This window comes from Myotis yumanensis, unplaced genomic scaffold (assembly GCF_028538775.1).
Source record: "Myotis yumanensis isolate MYYU_CA2020_CCGP unplaced genomic scaffold, mMyoYum1.0.hap1 SCAF_3, whole genome shotgun sequence".
NCBI lineage: Eukaryota > Metazoa > Chordata > Mammalia > Chiroptera > Vespertilionidae > Myotis > Myotis yumanensis.
Genome location: NW_027223754.1, coordinates 12,764,562 through 12,785,256, shown reverse-complemented (window position 1 = coordinate 12,785,256; position 20,695 = coordinate 12,764,562).

Below are 20,695 nucleotides of genomic sequence, written 5' to 3'. Positions count from 1 at the left end.
TGTGAATGACAAGGGAGATATGATCTTGAATAGTGTCACAAAGGAAAACAAAGGAACAGATTTCATCAGCAACTGTGGTTGGGATGATTAAAAGGTAAGTAGGAAGGAAGGATGATGCTGAGATACAGGAACATGGTAGTAACATTGAGAGAATTGGGGGCTTCGAAAAGGAAACTGATTTATGGAGAAGGATGATGATGATAATTTTTTAGTGATATTGCATCTGAAGTCAGAACAATATATGCAAACTGTCCCACAGACAGTCGGAGATGAAAGTGTGGCACTCAAAACAAGGGTCAGTGTTCAACAGGTAGATTTGGGAAGTATCTGCTTATCTGTATCTACATATATATTTCATAGCTAAAAGATGTCAGTAGGTACTGAGTTGGGAAAGGGAGAAATGGGGTCAGTTGAGACTTGGATAATTGCTTTATACCGATATTTTTGTGGTTGTGGTCATCATTATCATTGAATTTAACTTTATATTTTAAAATCACACACAAATACATGTCCTACCTTTAAAAAAGAACATACTAAGTTATGTGATGGAAAAGGAAGTCATCATGTTGAAATGTATAAAGTGGTCTATTTCCTAGTAGTGATTACTTGCTCACCTTGAATGCTGAAATAATGATGTGTGCTAAAATAGGAGTCAGGAGTCGTCTTCATCCTCCAATTCCATCACTCTCCTGCTAATACAAACTCAATTCTTTCTAGCCTTTAAAAACAGCTGCCTCTCTTGCCATCTCCTTCATGAAATTACCCATATTTTCACATCTTCAGCACCTGTTTTCAGGGAGGCATTTCCTCTGTGCAGGAAGACCTCAGACTCCCATCCTCCTCTCATTCATTGTTTAGTTGGGCTCCTTCAACTGATAGTGGCATGTTATCTCTCCTGAAAACCTCTTATCTCTTCTTCATTTGTTTTTTAAATTAACCCAAATCGCTTTATCTTCCTTTTATTTCTTTGTTTGTTGAAACTCCCATAATTATCTTTGGACTAGGTGAGGACTAAAAGGATCTCGGTTTGCTCAAAGAGCTGACTTAGCTGTGCACAGAAATCTGTATAACTAAGAGCATTTGGTTGAAACTGAAAGCATTTGTTTTCTGCGTCTGTCATTAAAGAACATTGCTATGTTGTGCTGTTATCATCTATAAAAGACTATAATAGTGCTTATGAATTTCACTTCCATAGTGCTTAGAGAAATGTTATGGGAATGACAGACACAAAAATAATAGCTCCTTAAAGAGAAATACTGCGTAATATATAATACTATGTAAATATTATATATATTTTATACTTTTTTAAAATTTGAAAACCTATTGCTTCTAAACTTAATATGAAGTGCCCACTAAACATGTGGGAAGAAACCACAATTCTTACAAAAATATGCAGTCTAGTTAATAAAAGCAATTTTATATGAATAAGTAGTATCACTATAGAACAGAGAGTAAATACTACCTTACCAAATGATTTCCAGGTTCTGGTCAAAAACTCCCCCTGAGTCCTCTGCATTTAATTAGGTGCCCCAATATTCTCCTAATTAAAGCTGCCATATAATTTATCACTCAAACTGGTACATTACTGACATTGAAAGGGGGTGCTATTAATTATTATTTCAGGGAAATAAGTATAAACTGGGACTGCCCTATGCAAATCTACCTATGGTCGCTGTTATAAGTTTAACTCTATTCTGCCTACCTGCCCTGCCCCATCCCCAAATTCATGTTAAAGTCCTAACTCGATATCTCAGAATGTGACCTTGTTTGGAGATAGGACCCTCACAGACGTAATCAAATTAAAATGAGGTAATTAGGGGTGGGCCCTAATCCAACATGACTAATGTTCTTATAATAAGGAGAAATTTGGAGACAGATATGCACACAGGTGATCATTGAAATGATCTTTTATAAGACAAGGAGAAAGAACTAGAAGAGTTCGTTTTTTGCAGCCCTCAGAAGGGCCAAACCCTGCCAGCACCTTGATTTTGGACTTCTAACCTCCAGAACTATGAGACAACAAATTTATGTTGTTTAAGTCATCCAATTTGTGCCTCTTTCTAATGGCAGTGTTATGCCCAGATTTCAGGATCCCCAAGAGACCACACCAGGGAGCCAGCCGTGTCCGATGCAAAAGCATAGAGTCTTTATTTGAGCTAGCTCGGCTCCCCGTCCACCACACTCGCCGACACAGCGGCAGGGGGCAGAGAGAGAGCCAGCTCTGTGGGGAAAGGGGTTTTATAGTAAGGGGAGGAGAGAGGATTGTGGGCCCTGCCAATTGGCCAGGCGCAAGTCAGTGTCTTGTTACACAGGATGTGGTCGAATCTATGGCGCACACTTCCCTTGATTATCATTGGTTAGTTTAAAGAAATCCTAGGTGTGGCTAGCAGAGACTTGGGCTTCCAGGAAGAAGCTCCTTGCTGAGCACATGGCTGCTGCCCAAAAATGGAGAATTCGGGGCAAGATGGAGGGCATAGCCCTCGCCCTTTCAGCAGCCCTAGCAAACTAACACAGTCCCTCTAAAATCTATGTTTTTGTTGTTAATTTGATTAGTTTTGATTACTCGCAACCAATAGACTTTGTGATTTCAAGACTTCAGAAATCCAATGTGAACAGGAAAAGAAAGCATTGCCCAGACCACTTAGAACAGCGAAGTCCAGGCCAGAGGAGTGCTTTAGGCTCACCCAACGAAGAAGGTTAGCAACTGGCGATATTGTAGTGCTTCAAATCTCTCTGCTTTTTTCAAGACTCTATCAAGGGTGGAGAGTCGGCAATAGCAAGAATGCCTTCGGGATTAGGATCATGATGGTGGCAGACTAGTATTCAGCATGTAGTTATCCCATTCTTCCCCCCACTCATGAGACTTGCTTTAGAGCAAAAGAACTTTTCACTCTTTCACTTTGGCCTCAGGCATATGGCTTGCTTTGGCCAATGGGATCTTAGCAGAAGTGATACTAAAAGAGGTTGGAAATGTATAAGAACACTGAATTTTCCCTCTTGCACCATATCCATCAACCAAACTTGAGTAGTGTGTATCATCCTGGACCATCCAATTAATAGACCTGGAATAGACAAAAAAACATGGGTTGAATGTAGACAGGATGGTGTATGAAAATACAAAAAAATTATGTGAATAAAGGATCTGAGCATATATCAAGCACGATCTATACCAGTAGACAAAGGAATAATGCCAAGGAAAGTACTGAGTCACGTGCTAGCTGCTGGAAATACTTACATCACGGCCACATAGACACCTAGACAGCACTTTCTCTCTAGGCAGGCTCTTATTTTATAAGATTTAAAATTTGTTCACTGTTAAAGATTGCCCTTTCTCCTGACTACTTTTATATGCTGAGATTGTCAAGTATGAAACCTCTTTGACTACACTTTTTTAACCACTCCAGCCCTCATGTTGTCCCTAGAAAGGTGTGAGATTCATTTTTTCACCCATGGCAAATCCACACAGCACAATCACGCCATGTCTCTACACCTAAGTGAATAGCCAATCAGTTTGCAACATTCAGTATGAATTGATGCATAATCAATGAACTTCACTCTATGAATCATTAAAGATGGTGAAGACAACCATGGTAAAATCATGAATTATATTACATATACCAGAGCTCTTTGCTCACTCTATGATGGGACAGCCTTGGAATCTTCGAGCATCATAAAAAAAAAAAAAAATTACCTTGAATTCAATTACCTAGAAAAACGAACATGTGTTTCTTGTTGCAATCTTTTGCCTTTGGAGATCAATTTAGGATTAAGGCTGATTTCAAAATATTTCAAAGTGTCCTGGGGTTTTCCTGGAAGTTTCATTTTGTATGCTACTGTTCCCTCGCTACAACTCCCCATAGGAGAGCAGAAACTTCCAAATGCCTAACTTTTGCACGTCAGGAATTATGAGACAGGGGAGGCATTTGACATGGTCTTCGCTATCACTCTTCATGTGTGTGAAAAATAACTAGGAATTGAAAGCAACTGTTAACAAATATCACAATTACACAATTAAAGCCTAAATGAATAGTTACTACTTATTTCTCATGATTCCATCATTTCATTTTTTAATTGTTAATCCATAATTTTGAAACTACTGTGCATTTTTACTTTTCTCTATAACTAGCCTGGTGCAGTTTTCCTTACGTAGTACGTAAAACATTTTTGTAACTCTACTAAGAGAAAAGTTTCCTTTTTTTAGACTCAACCTGATGCTGGATCTTCAAAGGCTCACGGTAGCACTTGCAAAGCACACTCTGCAGGGGAAAGGGTGTGGGTGGATGTCTGTAAACACACCTCTGTGCTCTTCTTTGAAATTGTACTTGTAAAAGTTATTACGCAGGAAATCCCCGTGGATGACGAATACCTAAATTAAATAAATATCCCACACACCACAGGAATCCTAGAAGGAGCAACAGGGGGAAACAACCAATTGACCTCCTCTACACTTGTGAGAAAGGCAACCAAAGACATTCATTAATCATAACCCACTGAACAGTGATGAATGATTATTTGTCTTATTACTTACCATAATGAGAAAATAAGAACTATCAAGTTCCTTTTCATGTACAATGCCACATATTTCAGATTTGGCAAGCATAGTGGGAGAGGCTTTCTGTTCTTTTACTGTATCACCATAACTAAAAACAGTTAAAATATTAGGTCTGAATCATTAAAATGAATTTCTGCTAAGGTTGTACTCTTTGGGTTACATATCTTCATTTTGCTATATTTTTTATAAAGAAAGAATTGGGTAGTATAATTATTATTCTTTTTTACTTTTGAGGGTATTATAAGGGTAAGTTATGGAAGAGAATAAGAAACTAAGAGTAGAAAAATTGAGAAATATGTGGACTTTAGAAGTCTGGGTAGGGATGTAATTGAAAAACTAAGTAGATATCTATAAATTAATAGATCCCAGGTGCCAGAAACAAGTTTACACAATAGATCAGAAATTACATTTGAAATCAAGTTCCGCACAGAGATGTCAGCAATAAGAGATAAAATTGTATCAGTGCTTCTCAAACTTCAATGTGCATACATGTGACCTGGGAATTTTATTAAAATTATAAAATTATAAAATTCGACTTCAGTAGTCCTGGGGTAGGATCTGAAACTCTGTATCTAATGTGTCCATAAGTAATGTCAATGCTGATAGTCTGTATAGCATCTTTGCATAGTCTACCCGAAACGGATACAGTTAGGAAGGCTGTCTAGAGGTTGCCAGGTAAGAGCTCCAGTCACATAGGTCAATGACGTCTTAGGCCTCAGCCATGATGTTCGCTATTGCAGCTTCTTAGGAACACAGCAATAACTCCCAGAACGTGGAGAGCCCAAGGCCCATGAATGGATGTGGGTGAGCCAGGGGAAGTAGGTAAAACAGACTGTAGGGGTAAACATATGGCAAATGCTAATATTATCTGCATTTCATTGACCTCCACATTCTGATTTTAATGGGGCCACGGACAATTCAATATATCTTTGATACATGTTGCAGGAAAATCTTTGGGAATCTTCACTGATTTACTTAGTTTAGGATAATTAAGGACAGCTCCATGTATGAAGCATTAGAGAGGCAGTTTAACAGAGTGTGTAAGAGCCTAGTGGTTTGAAAGTCAGACTGCCAGAGTTTTAATTCTGGTCCAGAGTTCATTAGCTATGTAACACAAATCAAGTTACCTAACTTCACTGGGTCTCAGACTAACTTACCTAAAGAATGGGGGATAATAAAAATATTTACCTCATAGAAAGATTATTTACTATTTTATCAAATATAATTTAAGAAGAAAGATTTATAGGTAAACATTCTAATAAATCTAATTTGTGGGCTCCTCCAGCAATCTATTCATTTAGCCAATTACATGCCAAACCCAAATTCTAATGAGTCTTCACATAATTCCTCTTGAATTTGCCTCTTTATTTTTGGGTGCCACTTTCCTTCTGTATTCTGAGGCCCCCATGACATGACTTGTAGATAAATATAGTCATATTCTCTCATCTCATTCATTCAATCATCCCCTACTTCAGGCTCTCCTGTGGCTCACTGCTTTATTAATCTTCCTACAACACTGCTTTTTGTCAAGTTTCTACTCTTCTCAAGAATCTTGTCTTCCACATCAAGCCTAAACTCTTTTTGTCCACCATAGTCTAACACTCTATTTGACCAATCTGTATCTTACCCATCTTTCAAAGCAACACATTCACCGATCATGCTGTCCTTAGCTGTCATTATCCTTTGCTTTGTTTGCCACCTTTTTCATTCGACTCTAATGACCATAGAGCATTCCCAAAGATATGCATGAAGTGACTTCCATGAATTTGACTGACAGTTGATTGGGGTACACCCATTAAGAGAAGAAAAACAGAAAGGACTCTGAAATACATTTACCCATATCTTTTCCTCAAAATTATGATTTCAGCTGACAATTTACACAAAAGTGACATGTACCAAAGTATGTCATATTTTAGAACAAAGTTCTCATATTGGAAATGAATCCTGTGACTGACATATTATCCATTGTTTGACCACATGTCAACATATCTGAGGTGAACATGATCCCTACACCCTGCCTGAGATCGTATTACTAGGCTGCACATGGGTACATAAAGCTGTCGGACTGTTATTTTAGAAGATGTGCAAGGAAGAACATGATGACATGGGTCATCTGCTTCCAGGAATATAGCTTTATGGCATGATATAGCTGTTTAATGGTCCATTGATAGTTCTGTGGGACACCTGAGGTGTTTAAAGCTTTAGCCACCCAGGGTGCATAAATGAATGGTAGTCAAACTATATAGCTATAAGTAGCTACTTTCAAAGTTTGTTTGTCAAATATCCAAACTAAATTTAATACTTATATTTTAAATTTCAGTTATAGAGAAATATTATAAAGATGGAAAGCTTGTAGCAAAAGTAATTATCACTCTTGTATTAATAAAGAAGCATAATATACAATTTATACTTTTCTTTTGAAATGAATGACATTGTTTCCAACATCTGCTTTCTATTAGATTGCCATGATTAAGAAACTGCTGAACAAAAACAGATCCAGAGACAGAGAAGCATCTATCAGACGGTCAAACCTCAGAGGGAAGGTAGGGAAGGGTGGGACTAAGGGGGAGAGATCAACCAAAGGACTTGTATGCATGTATATAAGCCTAACCAATGGACACAGACACCAGGGGGGTTAGGGCATGAGTGGAGCAATGGGGGGCAATGGAGGGATAAGGACACATATGTAATACCTAAATCAATAAAGAAAAATAAAATAAATAAGAATAATAATTCTTGATACATACCTATATACTTCAATAAATTTCTGTATCTAAGTTACTTAAAAAAAAAGTATAGGACTATTTGAAACCAAATCACTCCCATTGTTACTTTTTAAACAATTAGTAACCAAAGATATATTTCTTGGAAGAGATGATAGAAAGATAGAGAGATAGATATATAGATAATAGATAGATAGATAGATAGATAGATAGATAGATAGATAGATGGATTATTTTATGGGACTTTTCTGTTCATGCACACTTTTTATGCCCATGCTTCATACACAGACAATGCCTATAGAGTATGCTTAACATAAATATAATATTAAATAAAACATAATTTCAATAAAGTTTTCTATAATTATAAAATCAGAAAGATGTGTCTAGTTTAAAATAACATTGTGGTAGAACCAGTGATTTAGCCATTCCTAATCCTATATAATAAAAGCCTAATATGCACATCTACTGAACAGCAGAATGACCAGCTGAACAACCGGTTGCTATGACATGCACTGACCACCAGGGGGGAGAACACTCAATGCAGGAGCTTCCCCCAACCTGCAGGCCCCAGGCCGGCGAAGGCAGGTGCCAGCAGGGGCCCCCTGATTGCCCCACTGGTCACCCCACAGATTGGCCCTGATCACCAGCCAGGCCTAGGGACCCTACCCGTGCATGAATTTCATGCACCAGGCCTCTAGTTCTTAATAAAGTACTGAAGAAAACAGAACACACACACACACACACACACACACACACACACACACACACACACAATTTCAGGGCAGCATTAAAAACTAGAAATTAAAATCAAGGCCCTACCAGAACCAAGATTTCCACTAATTCCAGACTGATGAAACTGGGTCACATTTTCAAGCAGTAGCTATAGCTTATACATTTTACCACAAGAAAGAGAGAAACCTATTGATCGGAAAAGAACCAGTGGTCTCACATCACAACTACGTACTCTTCTGCTAACATGGCCTCCTATATGACATCAACTATTTTGTAGACTCCCCTCCAGAACTATAACTTATAACCTATTCCTATAGTCTTTCTTTTCTGTCCCTCTGTTTTTCTATGACATCTAAAATTAAGAGAAACATAAGAAATGAAGAGAAGGAATATGAGAGTGTTTATATACAGATCAGACAAGTGGCAACAATTGTTTATACTATTAGAGCAGCTACTCATTTATCAAATATTGATTAAGCACCTATAGTGCACAGTTGTATATTGTGTGTATAGAATAAGTGGAGTGCTCATAATTGGTCAGTTTTTTTTTTTTTTCACTCACCAGCTCAATGATTAAATAAAGGCATTTCAGATGTGGCCATTTTTTTATAATGTAAAATTTTTCACCACAATCCATTCATAATCATTATATACTTTAGAATGTCTTCAAAAATCCAGGGCCCTACCCTCTAAGAGTTTGCCTTCTAAAGAACATACAAGTACTTGATAGCATTTACTCTGTTTGGGTCTTCTTTGGTCCTTGAAATTAAAAGAAAAACTCAAAATAGTTGTGGTTAAAGTTTCTGCCAAAATACAGCCTTTCTAAAAATGCCCCAACCACTAACCTACAATTCAGGATTAACCTCTACAGTGAAATAATAATAATGTTAACTGTCCCTTCAGTGTAAAGAGAGTCCTCCAGACAAGACATTACAGGGAAATTTAAAGCTAAAAAAATAGTACTGAAATCTAAGGTGAAGGGAGAATTTTCTCTGAGAAAAGAGGTTCAGAGCTGGAGCGCTCTTAAAGAGGCACTATTTCTTTTTTATGTTTTTATTGATTTTTTATTTTGAGAGAGAGAAAGAAGGGAGAGAGGAAGAGAGATAGAAACATTGATTGGCCATCTCCTGCAGATCCCCACCGGGTATCCAGCCGCCAACTGGGCATGTTCCCCGACCAGGAATCACACTGGCCACCTCTTGGTGCATGGGTCGATGCTCAACCACTGCGCCACACCTGCCAGGTGAGACACTGTTTCTTTTTGAAGAGAACATGCAGCAGTATCTTTTAAGGAGCAGATTTTTTGCTGCGGGCCTAGGATTATTCCTCTGCCTTAGGTATACATTTAGGAATAAAAAGTGCCTCTTCTTCATCAAACTTTTATCCAAGAGTTTAGTGTACATTGATGAGTTTGCTAGATTAGCAGTGATGAATACAGAAGGAACATTGTCCAATTCCTTTATTCCTTCAGAATTTATTAGTTGGTATTCTCCCATAAGCAAAAGGTTTTTTTCTCCCTTCTTTGTTTGTTGGTTATTTATTTGTTTAAACAGTTGTACTTATAGATTATTATTTTATTCTCTAAATATCTTATTCCTATCATTGTTTATTTTTATGTTCCAATATCCTTTTGACATGTCCTCATTACTTTTTGAGTACCTCCTTGTCCTGGCGGGGAACTTCCTCAACTTAGCTCTACAGCTAACGTCATCCTTAGTGGTAAGAAACTTGAAGCATTCTCATAAGGATCAAGAACCAGGCAAGGGTGTCTCCTCTCAACATTCTACTGAAACTACCAGCTAATGCTATAGGACAAAAAAAGGAAACAAGAGCTATACATATTGGGAAGGAAGACATAAAAGTGTCTTTGTTTGCAGATGACATAATCATTTATGCAGAAAACACAAATCAACAATAAAAGTCAGTGCTTATTAACATACAGTTCATTTTCAAAATTTAAAAGATCTACAGAAATGAATAATTTTTTGTCAATGCCTGTTTTCAAACTGATGACCATTCTGATCCAGGCACTGCTGATAATGCAAAGCAACAAAATCGCAAACATCAAGAATCAATGCAAAGCAACGAAATCGCAAACATCAAGAATCATTTTGTTGGGTATTTGTGTGCCCTCAATTCATCCACTGTTGCCAGTTGTGCACAGTAAACTTTATCGCTTATGTGTCGCCATAAGAAAATGTCTAGTGGCATGTTAGGATAAATTTTCTTTGTTCAAAACTTAGTCTGGCTTCACCCATTACTTCAAATAAGTTAAACGTGAAAATTAAGTGAGTTATCAGCTGTTAAAGTGTGTATACATTTTTTGGGCCAACTCATATATATGATAGAGATAGGTTATATATAAATGTTGCAAAAAGAATGGGAAGAATTAGAAAATAATTTTAATTTAATTGCCCTAAATTCAGCAGAATATGAGAATTAAGTCCCATTAACATATCATTGATGTTAAAAGAATTCTCTCATTATAGAAGCTGTAAGTCAACTAAGAACCAATGCAATTGTGAAGAGAAGGAAGACGCTGATGTGGTTACTGACAGGTAATGGTTAACTTGCAGGCCCTCCTCTGAGGAAAGGACCTGGCCTTTTGCAAGGCTCAGGGAAACCAATTCAGCCCGGTGCTCAAGACAAAGCCAACTGTGTATGCTGCTTGACTACTTGCCCTTGTAGTATGAGTGTTTCCATGACCGATCAGGGCATCATCTACATGAGAAATGATTTAGTAAAAGCCACATAAAATGTAAAGGCTATATTAACAGCTTCTAAAATGATCCCATAGTTTTCAATAGTTTGGATTCAAATGTTTTAGAAATTATATGTTACACTTCAACTTAAATCACTTGATAAGTAGTAGGATATCTATAATAATAAAAGCATAATATCCTAATTAGACCGGACAGCCAAATGACCTTCCAGATGTCCTTCCAGACGACCTTCCAGATGAAGCTGGAGCTGCGAGGGCTGAGGCAAGCCGCCCCGGCTGCAAGGGCCAAGCCCCTTGCAAGAATTTCGTGCATTGGGCCTCTAGTCTTAATATATTTAGAGAAAATGGTAAGGCATTTAAAGTTTTGATCTATATAGTAATTTATATCATGCTAATTGAATAGATTGAATGTTACTCCTAGATTCAACTATAAAACATGAAATAAAATAGACTCATAAGATTATACTACACCACAACTTTTTAAAAAATTTGTCTTTGTTGTTGAAAGTATTACAGATGCCCCCCTTTTGTCCCCCATTAATCCCTCCACTTCACCCTCACCCTCCTCCCCAGGCTGACTTCACCACTACTTTTTCCAGTTGCCATTTAAGAAATGGTAACAATCACAATAAAATTAACCAAACACTTGAGCTTTCAACATAATCTACTTAATTCCTTTTCTCCATGAAAGTTTCCCTTTAAGTGGCATGATGCAATAAACAAATTTTCAGTCTTACATAATGCCAAGCACATGTATTCTAGAAACCTGAGGAGGATCCAAAATAAAAACTTAATAGCAAGCATGTAGAAGCCTTCTAAGTCATACATGCTTATAAGTAAATTTATGATTGTATGTAAAAAAAATATTTCTTGAATTTTAAAATGTGTAGTGTGTATACATTAAGCAAAAAAGAGTACTTGTTAAAGTTCATGAGGAGATTAGATAAATGTCCCTCTTTATGCTTTACTTTCAATTTTCAGTATTGGTTTATTTGTACAAAATTTTTTTAATCCACAATAAACCATTGGGCTTATTAACAAGTGACAATATATTTGAATTGTGTTAATATGTTTAGATATTATACAGCTTTCATGTCTTAACAGGAAAGGTATTATTTTTTTCACAGTAGATAGGCAACTGTGATGAGCAATTTGTGAATATGTTGATTAATTGTAGGGCACAGGTTCCATATATAAAAAATACCCTAGACACAGCAAGATATCACTTTCTGGTAAAAGACTTCAATAAGATTTGAACTATTATAACTCATCTCACTTTAAGATTGGTTATTTATTTTTCCCAGCCTCTACCACACACACACACACACCACACCACAAGTTAACAAAGTAAAGAAGTCCATCCCAGTTCCTCTTAGAAAAGCATTCCCTGGGCTTCAAGGATTTAGACCATACGTTTTACATGTATTATTTCATTTAATCTTTACCTCTTCATTTGATACATACTGTTATTATGTTCATTTTACTGACTAATAATCTAGAGTTTAAAGAGGTTAGGCAAATTGGGAAGGAAAGCTAACACAGAGTTGGTTGAAGAGCTGGGGTTCTAAGATTTAATTGTGTGACAATAAAGTTCTGATTCTGCACTGTGCAGTACTGCCTCCAAACCCTGAATTTAAAGTGATTTAAGGTGTATAAAGAACTTTCACAGGTTATTTTTTATTTAATCTTCACAGTCTCCTCTCAAAGAGGCATAAACATTCTGCATTGTGTGCAGAGCCCAGACTCAAACCTAAGCCTACAGCTTCCTTTATCTCAGCCTGATTTAAAAGAGATAATTTGTCATATAAACACCATTTCCTGAAGTAACAGCTAAAATCATTTCTAAAAAACAGCCAATAGTAAAAGAGGTTACTATAGTATTTGTAACATATTTGATATTTAGATATGTTTGTAATATATCTAAAGTATAAAAATGTTTTTCTTAATTTTCTAAGTATTTTTTAAATTTAGCCCACCCATCTTCCTGCCATGACGTATCCTTAAGTAAAATGGGGAGTGGGGGGGGGGAGATTTTATTTTTTTCTAGTTAGCTAATAAAAAGTATGTGATGATCTTTTCCAAGGTGGGAGGTGTTTATAGACATATCATAATGGGAAAGTAAAAGTAAGGAAACTATAGCAACATTTCCAGTTTTGCTTTTCATTAAAATTTTAAGTATTCTTAGTAGGTCATCCTTTAATTGCTGGATTTTACTTTATGCTTTTTCAACTTTAAAGCAGAAAAGAGACGACAGAATTGAGAATGTTCACAAGCAAAGCTCATAGATCTAATTGTTGACCTCATCTTTTCAAAGCCACTCGGGTGATTTTGTAGAGCCCTGAGGACTGCTTTGCTGAGACCAGTGGTTAAAGCTTAATTAATCAACAAACTCTCACTCTGTATTAACCACACCAAGATAATGTTTATATTCTGTACATTCCTGCAACACTGGCATTTTCCTTTCATTTTATCAGATAATTAATTGGTTTTTCTTGAGAAAACAGTTTCTTCAGATGCATATTTAACTTGCTCAAACAATTTGGCAATAACAGTAAGTTACAATTGAAATTTTATATACTGTACAATTATAATTTACATATTTGTTAGGTATTATATTTTAATGTGAACATACACACTTATAAGGGTGTTTACATAAAGCCAGGTATGCTTGTAGTACCTGTGGAAGAGAGAGGAATTTTCAAGCATAATTTTGGCTCCCTGTGATTTTTGCATGCTCAAACTTGAGAAATGAGCCCCTGGTAAGTTGTGGCACCACTGCATTCAAAATTTCATTAAGATGAACAAATTCCAGTTTTAAAACATCAACATTTATTATGAAGAGCCTAGCTTTTTCCATAGACATTCAAAATGAATAATATGCAAATATGTACCCAGTTTATACTGGCCACTTAGGTCACTTCGTATAGAAGAATCAAATGTCACGTATTCAAAAAATTCTATATGCAATTGTTACTCTCAATTCAAAAAACTGAAAAGTCGACTATGACTTTGGATCTTCTCTCTCTCTCTCTCTCTCTCTCTCTCTCTCTCTCTCCCTGTTTTGTTCCTAGAATGTGATTGAAGTGACTGAGGGTGTTTAACATCTTTAACCTTTAAGGGAATCCTAAAAGCATTCCACGCCCTGCGAACATCTCATGTGCTGCCATAAGGTGGGACACCTTGCATCTAGACCACATCTGATTTCCAGCCTACAACCTCTTACTCTTAAGCTTTAACAGTCTCAGAAATTGCAAAGAAAACAATATAAAAGCACCTCATAGATTAACAGACCATTACTAGTCTTCGACACTTCAGCAGATGAAACCTCCTTGATCCCAGACTATAAAAACGCCTTCTGAAGGCTATTGAGCTCCTCTTTGATTCTTGGCCCAAGTCTTAATTTTTTCACAGTGCCGAAGCTCTGTATTTCATTAGCAATATCTTCTTAAATCCCCGTGTGCCCCTACTTGTTTTAATGGGGTTTCTCTTCTACTGAGTCATCTGTATTTATTTTAAAGTTGAACTAATAAATATCAAAATATATTTTTAGAAACTATTGATTATAAAGATTGGGTTGGGTTTGTTTGTTTTTTAAACAAAACACAATAGTTAGGAGCCTGACCTTTTCCCATTCCAACCTTACAGTCACTTCATATGGAGTCCTCAGGTTAAAAGCACACCTATTAGGTCCAGATTTCATTCCATAGTCATCTAACTTTTCTTGCACTTTCTGTCTCAATTAAATTTATAGAATCTCAAATGGCAATAATCGAAAGTCACAAGAATCTTTTCACTCCCCACAAAATAAATATTATTATCAACAGAATTGGGGTTCATAGTTCCCCTGTAAGGGCAAAATATGAAAACTTGAATTTTAGTACAAGCCTAACCCTTAGTGTGTGGAATGTTGTTTATTCTGTATTCAAACTGTTGGTATGTGGAGGTGTTGGTCAAAGGGCACAAACTTCGTTATAGGATGAATGAATTCTGGGGATCTAATATACAGCATGGTGTTTATAGTTAATAATATCATATTACATGTTTGCAAGTTTCTAGGAGAGTTGATCTTAAATGTTCTCACCACAAAAAAGAACAAGTAATTATGTGACATGATGAAGGTGTTAGCAGTAACCATTTTGCAAAATGTAAGTGTATCAAATCAACACATTGTACACCTTAAATGTATACAATGTTATATGTCAATTATATCTCAAAAAAACTAAAGAAATTAATTGCAAAGGATGGAATTGGAACCTGAGATTAAAAGAGATTTAAGCATTGTATCAATTAATCACAATGTGTTAAACTTATTTGGGTCTTGAGTCACATAAAGAAATTATAAATATAAAAAGATATGCTCAGTTTGGTGTATCTAGCCTACTCTTTAGCAATGGTTACAGAGCAGAGTAGTTGAAGGCATTTTTGTTTTATATATAACTTTATACAATAACTTATTTAATATAAAACAATATAGTTTAACATGTTGCTTTTCAAGTATCTTGAACATCTGAGAAAAGAACAAATATATTTTCAAAAGAACTATTGAAGAACAGTCTAAAAGAGAAAAAAGAAATTATCTCAAAAACTCACAATTCAACTAACTTCCAAACACCTATGAGGCACATAATGTTCTTTAAAGTTTACTTGCCTATGAAAAACAAATTATAGTGTTATTTTTAATGTTATAAAAATATTGCAGATTCGAGTGGAGCAATATGCATACGTGCTTACACACATTCACATTAGACTTAACAATTGCAGTAATAGATGCACTAGGCTTAGCAGTGTTTTATGTTAATACTAGAGGCCCAGTGCACAAAATTCATACATGGGGGAGGGGTCTCTGAGCCCAGCCTGTGCCCTCCCAAAGTCCAGGACCCCTCATGGGATGTCTGACTTCCGGCTGTGGCTTCAGCAGGTGTTGCACGTGCATGGACTGGGCCACCACGATCTGTCCTGCAAACACCATCGAATGGGTGAGCCAAGCACAGAGGCAGGCTCACCCTGAGTTCCCTGTGCTTCCTGAGTCACTGAGTTGTTTAGACTGACTGCCTTCTACAGAGAACGGCACCGGGATAGGGCCTAAGCCTGCAGTCGGATATCCCTCTCTCAGTCTGAGACCCCTCAGGGGATGTAGCAGTGTGCCAGATGGCAGGCGGCCAGGGAGGAGCCCGAATCCGTGCCAGGCACCGAATGGCTCGCACTCATCCTAGCCTGCTGCACCTGCTGTCGCCACTCGGTAGTGCTGTGTTCACCAGCCATGAGCCCAGCTTCTGGCTGAGTGGTGCTCCCCCTATGGGAGCGCACTGACCACCAGGGGACAGCTCCTGTGTTGAGTGCCTGCCCCCTGGTGGTCAGTGCACATCATAGCGACCGATCATTCTGGTCATCCCGCCATAACGGTCACTTAGGCTTTTATTATATAGATGTAATGAAATTCATTAATAGGAGTTTGGATCTAAACTCTATAACAAAGATTGAAACCTGGCTAAATAACTATAATATGCTGGGTCAGCCAAAGACAGTGTTTAAGATTAGGAAGAAATGCTTAACAGGGTGACCTGGATTAAGAAGTTACATGTCATCTTGACTAAAGTTACTATTTTTGTAACATTCATGATAATCAATTGACCTATTATAATAGAATTGATAGCCATACTGTGAAAGATACAAAAACAAAATGGAAAAATAATTCAGGATATAAAGTAAGCTCCAATTAGGAGGGAATGCTGTGTTTAATAAAAAGTCGGAAGCAAACATTTATTAAGCCTCTATTATAGGCAAGATACAATGTTTGTCAGTTTACAATTGTTAACTCACTTGAGCTCACCAATACATTTTTGAATTAGGTTTATTTTCTCCATACTCTTCTGATACACTAAAAAGAGTAAAAATACTTGGAGGAATGGCCAAAACAAAATAACCACAAAAGTCATAGGAAAGTAGACCACACAGTAATATTTATCAGTAGAATCTTAGCACAGAGAATATAAGGATAACAGTTTCTCATCCAGCCAAATTCTGCCCAAAATTATACACAAAATATTCACCAAAGCTGACACACTTGTTTTAAGAGAGTTAACATTTTAAAAAAAAAAACACACAAAACTGAATTTTTGACATAATGCACACTTCCCATGTGCTTGACATGAACAATTTCATTCAATTATCACACCAACCTTTTTTTTTCCAGTGGTAAGATTTAATCCTACCAGACCTAAGGCCCTGAACCTAACTGTCCCCTATACCTGGGCTCCTGAGCATTAAAGAGAAAAAAACCAACATGATATAGAAAAATCTTAGTTACATGAAAACAAGTGGTTAGAATAAGATGGAACTTGGAGACATTGTAGAAAATAGGTCTACCTTTCATCTACCTTTCATCTAGCGCCAATATTCCACCTTTGTGTGGAAATTACTGAAAAATCGGTACAGTGGTCTGGTAGGGTTAAGATACAGTAAAACTTCAATAACTACACAGAATCCTTAAATAACTGCTCTTACTTTTCCTGAAATTTTGGGAGACAGTGGCCAATCTCATGCACACACATACACACACACACACACACTTCCTATTAAATTTAGTTAAAATATATCCTGGGCTCAGTATAAATTTAACCCCAAAACCTGTGAATCCTTTATATTCAATTCATAAAAATCATCCAAAAGTAAAGCTAGCATGCAATAGATATAGCCTAATTTCTGGAGTCAGAGGCCAAAGTTTGAAACCTGGCTTTTCTGCTTGCTTGTTAAATTATTAGGCTTCAGTGTATTCATCTGTGGGAAATAGGAATAATCTACACTAATAAAAGACAAACATGCAAATTCACCATACCTTCACTATGCCTTAAGTCACGCCCACCAGCCAATCAGAATGAATATATGCAAATTAACCCAACCAAGATGGCGGCCAGCAGCCACAGAGCTGGAGCAAGCAGTAGGTTTGGTTGCCCCAATGATGGAGGAAGCGAAGCTTCCCGCCTGCCGCTGCGGGCTCTGAGCTCCACTCAAAGCAACAAAGTTTCAATTATAGAAGGTAAATAAACCCCAGATACCTGCTTTCAGCAGGCCATGGCCACAGAACTGGAGCCTTGGATTGCCCCTGCTGATGGAGGAAGCCAAGCTTCCCTCCCGGGTGGCTCTGAGCTCCACTCCAGGCTACAAAGTTTCAATTATAGAAGGTAAATAAATCTCAGAATAAAAAGAAAAAAGAAAAAAAAGGAGGGGCTGGGAGCTTCCGTCGCCGGGGGGGGGGGGGGGGGGGGTGCTTGGACAGCCTGAAAATGGCCCTCAGCCCCTCACCGAGACTGGCCAGGCACCACAGTGGGGATCCCCCACCGTAAAGGGGGTGTGCCCAGCTTGAAAACAGCCATCAGCCCCTCACCCAGGCTGGCCAAGCACCCCAGTAGGGACCCCCACCCTGAAGGGGGTGTGACCAGCCTGCAGACAGCCATCAGCCCCTCACCCAGGCTGGCCAAGCACCCCAGTGGGGACCCCCACCCTGAAGGGGGTGTGACCAGCCTGCAGACAGCCATCAGCCCCTCACCCAGGCTGGCCAAGCACCCCAGTGGGGACCCCCACCCTGAAGGGGGTGTGACCAGCTGCAAACAGCCATCAGCCCCTCATCCAGGCTAGCCAGGCACCCCAGCAGGACCCCCACCCTGATCCGGGACACCCTTCAGGGCAAACCAGCCGGCCCCCACCTGTGCACCAGGCCTCTATCCAATATAATAAAAGGGTAATGTGAAAATTGACCCTAACAGCAGAACAACTGGGAATGACTGGTCACTATGACACACACTGACCACCAGGGGCCAGACGTTCAATGTAGGAGCTGCCCCCTGGTGGTCAGTGCGCTCTCACAGGGGGAGCTCTGCTCAGCCACAAGCCAGGCTGACGGCTACCAGTACAGTGGTGGTGGTGGGAGCCTCTCCCGCCTCCTCAGTAGCGCTAAGGATGTCCGACTGCAGCTTAGGCCTGCTCTCCACTGGCAAGTGGACATCCCCCAAGGGCTGCCGGGCTGCCAGAGGGATGTCTGACTGCCAGCTTAGGCCCAATCCCCCGGAGAGCGGGCCTAAGCCAGCAGGTGGTCATTCCCTGAGGGGTCCCAGACTGCGAGAGGGCAAAGGCCAGGCTGAGGGACCCCTCCCCGCCCCGAGTGCACAAATTTTTGTGCACCAGGCCTCTAGTGGGAATAATAATTACAGTATCTACTCCATAGGGTTGGTGTGATAATTGAATGAAATTGTCCATGTCAAGCACATGGGAAGTGTGCATTATAATGTAAACAATTAAATTGTTTTTTTATTTTAACTCTCTTAAAACAAGTGTGTGTGTGTGTGTGTGTGTGTCTTAGAAATTTTTTGGTAATAAATGCAATCAAGCCAACACAGATTTTTTTTTTAATGAATGTACTCTAATATGAAAATGTAATTAATTCCAACACCATATTATACAATTCTCTTTTTCCTTAACATTTTTTTCTATACTGAGAAGCATATGTTATGGTAGAAAGAGCAGCTGTTTGAGAATCAGGTGGGTCTGGATTTAAATTTCATCTGTCACTTATTAGCTTGGTGACGGCAAGTTACTTAAAATTTTCTCACTCTAAATTTTATCTTACTTTGACTAATCCTTGATATAAAGATGAAAGGAGCTAGTTGATACAAAGTAGGTACTAAATAAATAGTAGCTCTTATCATATTCCAATGTATGTGGTTCTTTACATGTAAATTTTTATTAGAGTACTAACTATTTAATTTTTGTCATAGACAAGGTTTAACATTAAAAACATGCAAAGGATATTTTAAAATCCTTTAATAAAATGTCTTCACCTTACTACCAGTTTTGGTGACTTAAAAGATCCTGGATTTAATTTGGAGAGACAAATGCTTTCTAGTTTGACAAATTATTGACATTTGTTGAGCCATGTAGCCTTTAATCATGGGTGAAATAGAAGGAACATATGATACCTAGATGTTTAGGAAAATCGGTGTTGTCACTGGTTGGTACCGTGGAGCCCTAGCACCTTCCTGATACTTTTCCCACAAGATGCAAATGTAAGAGTTATTTTTCCATTTGAGTCATGTTCAGGCAAGAAAATAATTCAAAACATAGTAGATGTACTTTTCCACTGGATTGCAGAATAGCAATGACATATTTGGGTATAAGGAATATAAAATCAGCTCTGGCCAGTGTGGCTCAGTCAGTTGGAGCATCATTTCGTACACCAAGAGGTGGCTGGTTTGATCCCTGGTTAAGGCACATGCCCAGGTTGCGGGATTGATGTTTCTCTCTCTCCCTCCCTCCCTCCCCTCTCTCTCTGAAAGATCAATTAAAAATATTTTTTAAAGAATATAAAGATGATTATTATATTGTTTTTGGCTGTTTCAGAAAGAACCAAAAAGCCCGCAGTGAACTCCAGCAGTGATGGAGTTTTGAATCAACAGCTGGTTAACATTATCAGGCTGAATCGTGGTGCAGAAGTGACAGCTGGATGGGAGCCAGGTAGGCCAAGGCATACCAGAGATCATGCCTGTGTTTTAAAGGGAGATTTCCTTCAGTGCCTCTGACCTGGTGCTACATACATCTTAATTTAAAGTGACATGGTGTGATAAAAAAACACAGCACAATTATAGCATAAACTCAAAGGACCTAAACAAATAGAAGTATCTTAAAGGTGGTATGTTTTCCCACTTGGGCCAAGCACTTGCTTTGCTTAAGAGCTCCTGGCTAAATGCTAGAAATATCTAGTGCCCTATTTAGAACCGTTTCATGTTTATTTTTTTTAAATAAGGAATAAACTGTATCTGTTTTTATGGTCAAGTTAAAACAAGACTCCTACCTATAAGCTTGACAGGTAAAGCCACACCAATCTTTTCAGCTTTAAAACCAGTCAGGAAAAAAAAAAATCTGTTTTATGCTCCTGAGACTAGACAACAAAGTTATGAGAGGGTTTCCCCTTCA